This window comes from Taudactylus pleione, unplaced genomic scaffold, assembly GCF_031769625.1.
Source record: "Taudactylus pleione unplaced genomic scaffold, aTauple2 ptg000326l, whole genome shotgun sequence".
In the NCBI taxonomy this organism is placed as follows: Eukaryota; Metazoa; Chordata; class Amphibia; order Anura; family Myobatrachidae; genus Taudactylus; species Taudactylus pleione.
The window spans coordinates 2,231,653-2,243,440 of NW_028284727.1; the positions used below are offsets into that span (position 1 = coordinate 2,231,653).

The following is an 11,788-nucleotide window of genomic DNA, read 5'->3' on the forward strand; positions in this document are numbered from 1 at the left end:
ATATATATTAGAATAATAATATATTAATAGTTTGATCTAAAAACACTATGAATATGTACTGAATTGTTTTATGTATATAATTATATTGGATATTGTAAAAAGGAATTTCTTTAAAAGTTCAACCAAGAGGAGCAGAAATTCAGGGATATAATAAGTTGTGAAATGTTCTTAAGGTATGGGGATCATTCTTTCACTCTTTTCCTTAAAGAAGAGGTTCCAAAGACTCTGAAAATTTCTTGGATTTTCATATTGGTCCGACTCAGACAAACGACCTCTTTTCATCCAGTTAGATAGTTACAATCGGTTTTAAGATGTACTTGAAGTATGGGGATCATTCTTTTACTCTTTTTCTTGAAGGGGAGGTTCCAAAGACTCTAAGGATTTCTTGGATAATCATATAAGTCAAACCCAAGATCCACCTCTTTCCATTCAATTGGGTAGTTAGAATTGTAAAGTTCTGATATCATTAATCACTCCTTGGCCTTAAGGCTTGCAATTGTGAATATGCTATAATTCCCTTTTTAGGCATTATCATTCTCTAGCCTGGTTATATTCCAAACCGCCGGCTGAATTTGCAGCACCAGGTATTCTCAATGGGTTACCTTCCTTGGTACTAACCTGGCCCAATCATGCTTTGCTTCCAAGATCGGACGAGATTGGGCTCACACATGATGGTATGGCAGCAAATACATATTTCGATGGTCCATAATGCCAGATATTCTACCAAACCTGGACTTCCCTCAGAAGATGAACCTTCAGGGTACTACTCAGGCCCCTCCATAACCTGGGGGTATATTGGTAGATAGGAATGGAGCATATCACAAGAAAGGAGCAATTTCGTAGTATTCATTGAAGCCTTTCGGTGCCAGTGTGTCCAGTTCAAACAGCCAGAACATCTCTCTTCTTGATAGCAGATTGCCCAAATCCCCACCTCTTTCTCCCAGAGTAACGTGTTCTATTGCCTTGAAGGTGATATCTTCGGGATCCGAATTATGTTTTATTGAGAAGTGTTTGGAGACTGCATGTCCTTCAACTCTGTTTCTAATGTTCCTAATGTGCTCCTGAATTCTGATTTTTAGTGGTCTCTTGGTTTTTCCTATGTGATGCAGTGCAGGCAGGACCAAGTTTGGACATCTGGTGGGGACTGAAGGACCTGGCAACAATTTCTGACATGTCTACTGTCACTGCATATGATACTGTCACCATTGACAGAATGGTGGAGGATTACATCGGTGACAGCATCCAAGTAGGCATGTCAGACAGTCCATACCTGTACTGGCAGGAAAAAGAGGCAATTTGGAGGCCCCTGTACAAACTGGCTCTATTTTACCTGAGTTGCCCCCCCTCCAGTGTGTACTCCGAAAGAGTGTTTAGTGCAGCCGGGAACCTTGTCAGCGAAAGGCGTAGGAGGTTGCTTCCACAGAATGTGGAGAAGATGATGTTCATCAAAATGAATTATCAGCTCTTCCAGGGAGACCAGCCTCCAGAACGTACAGAGGGACCTGTGGTGGTGGATTCAAGTGGGGATGAGTTAATACTTTGTGAGGATGAGGATGTACACACTGAAGAGGGAGAGGAATCGGTGGATGAGGAGGATGAGGATGACATCTTGCCTCCGTAGAGCCAGTTTGTGCAGGGACAGATTAACTTCCAGCTTGTTTTGTGGGGGCCCAAACGAACCAATCATTTCAGCCACAGTTGTGTGGCAGACCCTGGCGCTGAAATGATTGGTTTGTTAAAGTGTGCATGTCCTGTTTATACAACATAAGGGTGGGTGGGAGGGCCCAAGGACAATTCCATCTTGCACCTCTTTTTTTTCTTTGCATTATGTACAGTTTGGGGCCTAGTTTTTCAAACTGCCATCCTGTCTGCCACTGCAGTATCACGCCTAGATGGGTCACGTGTTTGTGCCGCCCACTAGTGTCGCTTAGCATAGTCATCCAGCTACCTCGGTGTAGCCTTTTGGACATAAAAACACTATTGTGAGGTGTGAGGTGTTCAGAATAGACTGGAAATGAGTGGAAATTAAGGTTATTGAGGTTAATAATAGCATAGGAGCAGAAAAACCTACAAATTCTGTGATTTTAGCTGTTTTTATGCTTTTTTAAAAAAAAATACAGATCCAAAACACAAAACCCAGAACCCAAAACACAGAAGGGTGGTTTTGGAAAAACCAATCCAGATCCAAAACACGAAGAAAGATCCAGATCCAAAACCAAAACACAAAACACGAAAAGTGGCCGTGCACACCCCTAATATATATATATATATATATCTACAGGCCCTCTTATTAGGGACATCTGGTAATTCTCCAATTTTTAACCACTTGTATGCCATGAATATTTTCTGTTGTGCAGTTCACCACTATTGATATACTGCACTCATATTACATATTGAAATTTGTGAAGGAATAAATTAAGTTTGCATTTGTTACACTATGGTTTTTGCATATTTTATATTTTGCATATTTTATAGTTTACATGTTATGAATCACGCCTATCAAGGGAAAGAACATTAGACCAACAAGCCAGTTTTTTTTACACCTGGGGAAAGTATACTTTTCATGAGTTTATGTCACTAGCGCAATCTTGTTTTCACTATTTTTGTTATTATATTTTCAAAAAGTGAAATCAGAGGATATGGTTTAAATAATTGAATAAAGCAGCTAAAACTGCATTCTCTGATATAGTGTCTCTACCCATGGCCCCTCTACCAGAATTTCAGCGAGTCAGAGGGACAACTCTATGGAGCCGTATTCCAGTGTGCAGCCGCTCCTCCTGTAGCCCAGGTCAGGGTGATGGTATAGGCTGTGGTAACGATATAAACTGGGGTTATAGGCTGGGGTGACGATGTAAACTGGAGTGACAATATAAAATAGGGTTACAGGCTGGGGTGACTATACAGGCTTGGGTGATATAATTCTGTGGTGATGGTATAGACTGGGGTAACAATATAAACTGGAGTTAAAGGCTGGAGTGACGCTTGGGCATAAGACCAGAAAAGCGTCTTTGGTATGGAATTATTTTAACCAAAATCCTGACAACAGTTTTGATGGCATCTGTGCCATTTGTGAAGCCAAAGTTAGTAGCTGTAAGGACATTAACCATCTAGGTACCTCCCCTCGTTACATCATTTGCAGCGAGTTCATGCAATTTATTTAACCAAAATTATAATAATTTGTAAATTAATAACAAGCAGTCCAGTACCACCTCCCACCAGTTTGGACCAGCAAATTCAATTTCCACCATCAACACTCTAATCAACCTCCTCCTTAATGATTGGAGGTAGTCCTTCCAAAATATTGTTTTGTTGGGGCCCAAACAAACCAAAGGCTTCAGCCACAAAAGTGTCAGTCCTTGTCGCTAAAGTGCTTGGTTTGTTAAACTGTGCATGTCATTTTGAATATCCCACATAAGAGTGAGTGGGAGGGCCCAAGGACAATTCCATCTTGTACCTCTTTTATGCACATTTTGCACAATTTGGGGCATTGCTGACTGACATTATTATAGTTTATTAAACTGCCATCCTGTCTGTCACTGCTGTGTGGCAATGTTTCATAGATGTCCTATATCTTTTTAAACTACCGTGCATTTGTGCCGTTGCTCTGTCGCTTACTTTAGTCAGCCAGCTTGCTGCAGCCTATGGCCTATATTGGTGAAAAAAAGCAGTGAAAACAATATTGTGAGCTGTGAGGTGGTTAATAATGACTGGAAATGCCTGAAAATTATTGTTATTAAGGTTAATAATACTATAGCAACAAAAACAGGCCCAAATTATGTGATTTCAGCAGTTTTTATAATTTTCTAATAAAAATACAGATCAAAAACCAAAACACACAAGGGTGGTTTTGCTAAATCAAATCCAGATCCAAAACCTCAAAGGAGATACAGATCCAAAACTGAAACATGGAGGTCGGCTCACATCCCTAGCTGTATGCTCTGTGACTGCATGCTAAACACAGAGCTGTCAGAGCTGGAATGGGAGCACTGAAAATGAGCCTGGCCAGGTGAGTAATCATGGGCACAGGGGAAGGGGGGTGCACAGTGAGGCATAAAGGGAAGCATTGTGGGGGATATTGGGGGATGCAGTGTGTGGCATATTCCCCAATATGTGTGGCAAATAGGAGGAGCACAGTGGGACATATTGAGGGACACCATGTGGCATTTAGGATGAAAATTGTGGTAAAAAGTTGAAGCATAGTGGAAAGGTGTCAATTTCATTGGAGAGGGGCCCACAAGGATTAATTTGGACCAGGGGTTAATACCAGTGGGTAATCATATGCCACTGGGGAATCTATTGCCACTGGTAGGTAATATTAAAATGGGGACCTACAGACACTGAGGGTGGGGTGTTAGACACCCCTAGGGATATTTTTTCACTAAAATATTTGCAAATGTTTTTAAAAATGTTTTGAAAATTACTTTTTTTTAAAAAAGCAACAATTTTTTAGGTCAAATTTGAAAAAAGTTATTCCCAGGTAAATGGATATTAACCAAGAAACAAAGGAGAATATATGTAATACTGTGGTGTAATAAGGGTGAAAATGATGTGGTGTAAGTGCAGGTCATGGTGACCTTGGTGAAGTATTCTTAATTTGGCATTGATCTTTGTCCTATACCACTCCCCTGCAGAGAGGCAAAGTATCCCCAGGCAGACACAAAGGGGTACATTTACTAAGAATCGTATATAGTCTGGGTTTAAACATGCTGGACATCCCTGGGACACATAATAGTTTTTCAAAATCAAACACTGAAATTTACCAAGATTTGTGTTTGACAGAATTGTGTTTTCTGATGGTGTATGCAATCATGTTTACTCATGTTTAATACTGTGCAAGTTCAGTCGTGTTGTTCCCTAATTCTATGCACTACCCTGTGAGCAGCATATTTGCAGATGCCTGCACAGATCAGTGTGATCTGTGCAGTGCTCCTGTGTGTGTAAATATACAGAAATATTTAACAATCTTGAAATAAACTTGCGTGGGGTCACTCCCTAAAATCATAACCAGAATTCGGCTCATTGAGCCGCCCCTGGTCCTATAAATACAGGGAAAAATTAATGTAGGGATCTCCCATATTTTGAGAACCAGCTCCTTTATTGGGGGTTCTCCCCTTGCCAAGGAATCTCCAGCCTGGGCTTACTACTTGGGTGTGTGAATGCTTTGGCTGGGGTAACCTCGTCAAGTGTGTCCCCTCACTGATGCATTACTTCCCTGATAGTTGAGCCCAATGCTGGCTCTTAATATACAGGAGACCCCTACACAAATGTTTCCCCATATTTTTAGGGACAGGGCCGACTGAAAGAGCCCAGTGCTGGATATGCTTTTAACTCTTTCTGTACATTTACACACAGAGAAGCTGTCAGGGTTCAGCCTAGGATCAGCCTCTCTCACCTCCTTGCCGGCTTCCCCTGACTTCCTTGCGGTCAGACATCTGGTGCAGTGATGGATGTGGGGCTGAGTATTCTGCCTTAGGTGCTTTTTGCGAGCTTCCATGGTTGGCTGTGTGTGCTGGGGATCGGAGTTACCATCATGGGCAGCGCCATGACAGTTCCTCTCATGTGACAGTACTCCTAACCTATGGTAGCATAATTTCAGTCAGCTGATGCTGTGCTCCAGTAATCTGCTACCCCTGGGTATAAATCTGCCTCCAGAACTCCAGGAAGATGCTGTTCAACTTCGTTATTCCAAGTGCCTGTGTTACTCCCACTGTTGCTTTGTGCTAAATCCTTCAGCGTGTTGCTTCATCCTGCTCACAGTTTCCCAGTTTCCTGTATTAGCTCCATGCTAAACCTTACTCTGAGACTTTAGCTTTCTCACAGTACTTCAGTGTTTCATGTCCCTTCCCTGTGTGTCTTTGTATATGGCTGCTAATTCTATTGCAGCTTTCCTGTGGCTATTACCCTGTATCACTGAAGTGTCAGATTACCTACTGGTATTAATTAGCTCACAGCTGGACCCCCCCACCACATGTCTGTGTCAATCTGCTCTGTGTCTTGTCAGTGCAAATCTGCACTTGCAGTTAGCACTCTCCCAGTGTATGCCTATCTTCTCTATATGTCTTGTCTGTGCAATCTGCACCTGTATATATAATTATTTCCAGTATTTTGCCTTTGCCCAGTACCAGCATTTCTAGCTTTCCCAGTATTTTGCCTTTGCCCAGTACCAGCATTTCTAGCTCACCCAGTATTTGGCCTTTGTCCAGTACCACATTTCTAGCATTCCCAATATATTCCTTGAGTCCACTCTACTCTTGTATGTGCAATCCCTAGTATATGTTGTGTTTTCCTGCATATTTAGCAAATTCCAGTACCTGCCTGTGTCCACATCTCCCTGAGCTGCTGAGCTAGTCAGCTCCTGGATTTGTTAGTGAGTCTTAGTACTTTCTCAGTAATCTCATGCAAGCCGGTGATCAGGATTTCTAATTGTGTTCCAGTGTATCTCCAGTGTTCTAGCAATAACTTAACGTAATATAGTTCCGGTCTTCTGCCATTCCCAGGTACCTGTCCAGAGGGCCGCGACCTGCTCACTTGGTGCAGCGGAAAACCAAATCCCAATTGGAGGGGTCACTGGAGAAAACCACCAAGTGAGTTAGACTCTGCGCCTCTGGGCAGGTCTAGCCAAACCTGGGTCCGGCCGCAAATAGGAGACCTAGCCACAGTCACTCCTATAGTCACCTGAACCCCCCGGATCACCGTCCTCCACAGAGGATCACTTTCACCGGATTGTGACAGTTTGAACAGCCTAATATGCAAGCCGCCGGGTTCCAGGTTGAAGCAGGTTTTCAGGATTTACTCTCTCGTGTGTCTGCACAGGAGACAGCTTTGCAATCCATCAGACAGCAGCTGCAAGAACTCTTTAGTCAAATGATGGTTATTCATTCAGTTCTATCTGCTTTGTCCCCAGACACACCACAAGTTCCGCCAGTGAATTCTCCACAGTTTTGTTCCGAAGTTTCAATTACCCCTACAGATGAAAAATTTTCTGTGCAAGCTAGTGAACCTTTCAAGTGTCCTCTGGTTCCCCAATTTCCTGATATTCGTGACCCTGAACCTTTCAAGAGTTTCTAGTGGCTTCGAAAACAACTACAAAATCTCCATCCCAAAATTTTGCAAGTTATTTCCAAGCTTTCTAGTGCTACTCCTGACTTGACTAACAGCTTTTCCAAGCAAACTAAAGTAAAGCATCAAAGTTACCTGCACCCTAAACTTACTGAGGTTGAAGGCAGCGATGCCGGGAACTGCATCTGTGTTTATATTGCGGTTATGATGATCACTTTCTTAAGGACTGTACTCTGCGCCCACTGAGAAGTGGTGACAAGTGTGTGACTCCTAATGTCTGCATTTTCAGTTCTCCCCATCATCCATCAGTGATTCCCGTTTCTTCAGTTACAGATAAGGAGGTGATGTCCACTAAGCAAAAGAAAGTTCAAGTTTTCGATTGGGGCACTGCTACAAGATGCTTCAACCCTCATCTAAGAAATATTGGGAGGATATTTCAACCTTCTAAAGTCATGGACACTACTCATTCCACTTCTACTGGTCACGGCCCGGATTCCATTTCCATCAGTCCCAGCCCGGATTCTGCCTGTTCCGGTCCCAGTCCGGATTCTGCTTTTCCCAACATGGGACTCCAGTCAGTAGCCCCAGGAGGCGTCTCAACTTCCTTACCCCAGCAAGGGGTCCCAAGTCTCGCACCCCAGCAGGAGGTCTCAAGTCTCGCACCCCAAGAGGGGGGTCTCAAGTTCCACACACCAGAAGGGGGCCTTCGTTTCAAGTTTCATGCCCCAGGAGGGGGTTTCAAATCTCTCACCCCAGAAGGGGGTTACAAGTGTTGTACCCCAAGAGGGGGCTTTCATTTCAAGTTTCACGCCCCAGGGAGGGGTCTTCATTTCGAGTTTCATGCCCCAGGAGGGGGCCTTCGTTTCGAGTTACACGCTTCAAGAGGAGGCTTTCGTTTCGAGTTTCACACCCCAGGAGAGGGCCTTCGTTTTGAGTTTCATGCCTCAAGGGGAGGCCTTCGTTTCGAGTGTTATGCCCCAGGAGTGGACCGTAATTTCAAGTGTTACTCCCCAAGAAAGGGTCTCAAGTTCCAAACCTCAAGAGGGGGTTCTGAGCCACTCACCCCGGGAGGAAGTCTGTGTTCTTGCATCCCAAAAGGGGGTTTCATATTGCATACCCTGAAAGGAAAAGCCAAGTCAGCTTCCCCAGAAGGGGGTTTTAGGTCCTATACTCCAACAGGGAGTGTCAAGTTCTGTACTCCAGGAGGGGACCTTGAGTCTCTCACCCCAAAAGAAGGTTTCAAATCTTGTTTCCCAGGAAGGGGCCTCAAATGCTATCCCCCAGGAGGGTGTTTCTTGTGTTATACCCCAATAAGGGATTTCAAGCTTCACGCCCCAAGAAGAAATCCTCATTTCATGTTCTTTACCCCAGGAGGGGGTTTCAAGCCTCTTACCCAGAGAGAGGGTTCCTAGTGTCCTTCCCCTAGAGGGGACTTCGTGTTTCACCCCAGGATGGGGTTCCCAGTGTAATACCCCAGGAGGGGATTTCCAGTGTTACATTTCAAGAGAAAGTTCTTGTTTCAAGTTCTTCACCCCAGGACAAGGGTCCTAGTATCCTACCCCAGTATGGGGTTCCCAGTGTTGTGCCCCAAGGGGGAATTTCAAGTGTTATTCTCCAAGATGGGACCTCAAGTGTCTCACCCCAGGATGGGGTTCCAAGTGTTATACCTCAAGATGGGATTCCCAGTGTTATACCCCAGGAGGGGATTTCAAGTGCCTCATCCCAAGATGGGATTTCCCAGTGTTAAACCCCAGGAGGGGATTTCAAGTGCCTCATCCCAAGATGGGGTTCCCAGTGTTATACCCCAGGAGGGGAATTCAAGTGCCTCATCCCAAGATGGGGTTCCCAGTGTTATACCCCAGGAGGGGAATTCAAGTGTCTTACCCCAGGGTGGGGTTCCCAGTGTAATGCCCAAAGATGGGGTTTGTGGTGTTATTCCCCTGGAGGGGACTTCAAGTGTCTCACCCCAGGATGGGATTCCTAGTGCCATCCCCCAGGGGGGGATTTCGAGTATTACATTTCCGAAGAAGAGTTCAAGTGTCTTACCCCAGGAGGGGGTCTCAAGTCTTGTTCCCCAAGAACAAGGGTTTCCAAGAGTTACTCCCCAAGATGGGGGTTCAAGCATCATACCTCCAGAGGAGGTTTCTAGTTATGTACCCTGGCAGGGGGTATCACATCTCATAGTCCAGGAGAAAGTCTCAAGTTTTACATCTCAAAAAGGGATTTCAAAATCTGTATCCCAAGGAAAGATCTCCGGTTCTTTACTCAAGGAAGAATCTTCTAGTGTTGTGTCAAAGTCAAATGCTTTAGTGCCCAATCCATTAAGAGGTTCACAAGATGATGCTACCACTACATTTAAAGGTATACCCCAGGATCCATCTGATGTTTCTATGTCCATTTTTTTTGATGGAGATATAACGCAGTATTATGCTTTGGTGGATCATTTCATCGCTATTAAGAAATCCTCTCCATGGTCTGAAATCAAGCCTACTAATGTAGTAAAATTTATAATTTCATCTTTCCGAGGTAAAGCTTGGGACTGGGTTGAGCCTATTTATGATTCAAAGGATCAGATGCTGTCAGATTTAGTAGCCTTTTCTGCAGCAGTCATTAAAGAATTTGGTCCAACTTATCCTTACAGTTCTCTCGAGGATCCTCATCTCAACAAAGTCTCCAGTTCTGGGGTACCACACTCTGTTATTAAGCTCAGATGCATTTCTTTGAGTCCTTCTCAAAAAGATCCAGTACAAAAACAACCTGTCCAGAAGGATAAGACTCAAGGAGGCATAAGGATGATGAATTATAACACAGATTCTGACTATGATCCTGAGTATGATGAAAAAACAATTTCGGTAGTTCCCATGAAAGACACTTTGCAACTAAAGTCGTCTTCTTCAAGTGGTTCGAAAAATTCTCGGAAAAAGAAGAAGAATTGATGACTTCCTGGTGACCAACCTTTCTTGGACCAAGTTGACTATTTCTTCCAATTACTAGTCTCAGAATCCATCTGGTATTGGGAACCTTGTTCTTCTAAATTTTCCGGTTCTTATTGTATCTTCAATCAAGATTTTCGAGTTTCCTGTGTTTTTCAAATATATATATTTTTTTTGTGTCTTTCTGAGGAGCTCCAGTTGAGCCTTTATGGGTGTTCGGTGCCCACCCTAAAAGGAGGGGGTACTGTCAGGGTTCAGCCTAGGATCGGCCTCTCTCACCTCCTTGCCGGCTTCCCCTGACTTCCTTGCGGTCAGACATCTAGTGCAGTGATGGATGTGGGGCTGAGTATTCTGCCTTAGGTGCTTTTTGCGAGCTTCCATGGTTGGCTGTGTGTGCTGGGGATCGGAGTTACCATCATGGGCAGCGCCATGACAGTTCCTCTCATGTGACAGTACTCCTAACCTATGGTAGCATAATTTCAGTCAGCTGATGCTGTGCTCCAGTAATCTGCTACACCTGGATATAAATCCGCCTCCAGAACTCCAGGAAGATGCTGTTCAACTTCGTTATTCCAAGTGCCTGTGTTACTCCCACTGTTGCTTTGTGCTAAATCCTTCAGTGTGTTGCTTCAGCCTGCTCACAGTTTCCCAGTTTCCTGTATTAGCTCCATGCTAAACCTTACTCTGAGACTTTAGCTTTCTCACAGTACTTCAGTGTTTCATGTCCCTTCCCTGTGTGTCTTTGTATATGGCTGCTAATTCTATTGCAGCTTTCCTGTGGCTATTACCCTGTATCACTGAAGTGTCAGATTACCTACTGGTATTAATTAGCTCACAGCTGGACCCCCCCACCACATGTCTGTGTCAATCTGCTCTGTGTCTTGTCAGTGCAAATCTGCACTTGCAGTTAGCACTCTCCCAGTGTATGCCTATCTTCTCTATATGTCTTGTCTGTGCAATCTGCACCTGCATATATAATTATTCCCAGTATTTTGCCTTTGCCCAGTACCAGCATTTCTAGCTTTCCCAGTATTTTGCCTTTGCCCAGTACCAGCATTTCTATCTTTCCCAGTATTTGGCCTTTGTCCAGTACCACATTTCTAGCATTCCCAATATATTCCTTGAGTCCACTCTACTCTTGTATGTGCAATCCCTAGTATATGTTGTGTTTTCCTGCATATTTAGCAAACTCCAGTACCTGCCTGTGTCCACATCTCCCTGAGCTGCTGAGCTAGTCAGCTCCTGGATTTGTTAGTGAGTCTTAGTACTTTCTCAGTAATCTCATGCAAGCCGGTGATCAGGATTTCTAATTGTGTTCCAGTGTATCTCCAGTGTTCTAGCAATAACTTAACGTAATATAGTTCCGGTCTTCTGCCATTCCCAGGTACCTGTCCAGAGGGCCGCGACCTGCTCACTTGGTGCAGCGGAAAACCAAATCCCAATTGGAGGGGTCACTGGAGAAAACCACCAAGTGAGTTAGACTCCGCGCCTCTGGGCAGGTCTAGCCAAACCTGGGTTTGGCCGTAAATAGGAGACCTAGCCACAGTCACTCCGATAGTCACCTGAACCCCCCAGCTCACCGTCCCCCACAGAGGATCACTTTCACCAGATTGTGACAGAAGCACTACACACTGATCTGTGCAAGTTTCTGCAAACATGCTGCTCTCAGGGTAGTCTATTTGAAAAGTCTATTTTGGGTGGAACAAATACAAATCACCCATATTTTTTAATATAGTGGTAAGTATAACTTAGCTATTATCTACAGTCTTTCAAGGACGAATTGTGTACCTGCCTTG

At 44.1% G+C, this 11,788-nt stretch overlaps 1 pseudogene; it reads right to left on the reverse strand.

The window, feature by feature from the left end:
• Nucleotides 1–569: 569 nt before the first annotated feature.
• Nucleotides 570–688, reverse strand: LOC148509448 (5S ribosomal RNA; annotated as a pseudogene).
• Nucleotides 689–11,788: the final 11,100 nt, after the last annotated feature.